Source organism: Cyprinus carpio, chromosome B7 (genome assembly GCF_018340385.1).
Source record: "Cyprinus carpio isolate SPL01 chromosome B7, ASM1834038v1, whole genome shotgun sequence".
Taxonomy (NCBI): Eukaryota; Metazoa; Chordata; class Actinopteri; order Cypriniformes; family Cyprinidae; genus Cyprinus; species Cyprinus carpio.
Window position 1 is genome coordinate 25,653,708 of NC_056603.1, and position 2,453 is coordinate 25,656,160.

Genomic DNA, 2,453 nt, shown 5'->3' on the forward strand with positions numbered 1-2,453 from the left:
AGCATATCAGAGTGATTTCTGAAGGATCATTTGACACTGAAGACCGGAGTAATGACTGCTGAAAATGCAGCTTTAATAAATCACATTTTAATTGTTGTAGTATTTCACAATATGATTGTTTTTACTGTATTTTTGACCAAATAAATGCAGCCTTTGGTGAGCATATGAAATTTTCAATAAAATAAATAAATAAATAAATAATAAAATACATAAACCAACTCCAAACTTTTGAACAGTAGTGTATATTAATAATAAATAATCCAGTATAATCCATATTAAATTTCCTTCAAATGTAGAGAATTACCTGATGTAGACTAAATGTACAGAACACTTCTTGACAAAAAAAGTATTGGATAAAAGGAGGCCAATATTTGTGTCCATGTAATTTCTCCCCCACTTTAAATGATTTTTAATTTAACAAAAGTTTAGTTGGAATTGAAACTTTCAAAAGGATAACATTGCAGATTTGTTTTCACTGTTTTCACCTTCTTTGCTAATATTTACCAAGAGTGCCAATAATTCTGACTGTATGGGACACATTTGATGAAGTATGTTCTGTAATACAGAGATACTCCATTCACTCTGTTGGTTTTGTTATGAGGCTTATGATGGCAGCTTCATCTCTGTTACACCGTTTATAAGTCCTTTTACCTCATGGGATAGTAAAGCATCCCTCGGACACATTCTTCAGAAGCTCAGCGAAAGTGGGTCATACAGGTATTTTTCACCTACCATTTTATGAATATGAGTATTCAGATGTAGCCTATTACTTGACATACAGTTTTTCACATGCTGCTGTATATAGTAGGGTCACGAACAGTTAGCTCTTACTGTATGTGCATACACTAATAACACGTTTGACCCGCAGAGAGGTTTTTGCCAAACTCGAAGATATCAGAAACCCAAAGCTATTTTATATGCAGGTCTCCACTGAGAGCAAATTTTCCTGACGATTTCTTTCCTATTCCTCTGCACTCCTTCTAACTCTCTGAGCACTTCTAGAGAAGTAAACAAACAAAGACTGGTTTCGGTTTATTTCTTTACTTATTTATTATTTTTCTGTCTGTTCCATTTCAAAGGTAAAGATATCACTCATAAAGAAAGAGCCATTTAATGGAACACAGGCTCCCATGTGTCCAGCTCTGTGGAGCGGTTGCCCAGCAGTACGATTAATAAATATTAAAAATACATGGAGAAATCTGATCCAAAGCATGTGTCATACATACAGCTGTGAATTAATCATTTATTTGATGGCCACTTTGAGAAACTGTACAGCTATTTCCATCAACAAGGAAGCAATGTATTGATGACTCGATAGGTTTCAGAAGAAGATGTTCTTTTACTGTGGAAAACTAGTACATTGGCATCTAGGTCAATATACTATAGATTATTTTTCTTCTTTATTTGTTTACTGCTTTGTTTTCTTTCATCTATCTCAGCAGTATGTGGTAAAGCAAAATTTTATCATCCTCATTTGTTTATGCTTGCATGTTTTTTGGTAGTTTTGTTTTCCCCTTCAAGCTATGAATCTGCCTGTGCTCAAATTGAAGTACTTTCAGAAAAATAGAGCACCTCATTTGTCAAAAGAAATTATCAATATTGAATTATGTGATTACCTTAAGACAGAGCTGGGAGAAAGAGGTGCTTAGAAGGCATAGATGCAGAGATATACATATTAATCAAAATACACAGCAGCAGAACAAGACCTACAGAAAAAAAGAGTTGTGGGATAGGATAAATGAAATAGATTCATGAAGATAATATGAAACGGCACCAACACTCTAAGCCTTTAAATTAGGAATCATACAGAGAGACATATGGAGACGCAGGGAGGAAGGCGTCATGAAGGAAATGTTTTGTTGTTTGTAAGATATAAATCACAGTCACATAAATAATTCACCAAGGTGGAGCAATGATATAATACACCTGCAAGCTTGTAGTCTTATCTTCTGACGACTGTTTTCCCAGCAAAAATGTAAGAAGACCAAAGTGATTGCAATGATTATGAATTCAATTACTTCATTATTTGGATTTTTTTATAATTATTTAATTATGGTGATGATGTCTCAGTAAATTAAAACTGGCATAATTAATTACTTCATGTACAATATTTCAGCTCACACTGTGGCATAACGCTCTTGTGTGATAGATAATGATTATTCATCAGTGATGATTAACTGGTTGTATCTACTACTCCAAAGATTCAACCATGAATTGCATCATCTCAGTCTTTCATAAACACATAATGCAGAGGATAACTGAGTCAGAGTAACATGGATGAAGACAAGCTGCAATCTCATTATCCAGGTCTGTTAGTCTGACTTGACAGAAACTGGACTAGACCAATGTCAACATGACATTTTAAAAAGACAAATTACTGCTTAATCAAACTTTTTAAGTATATGCAAACAACTTCTGTTTACATACACTTTTACAGTAGCTGTGTGCAAGTA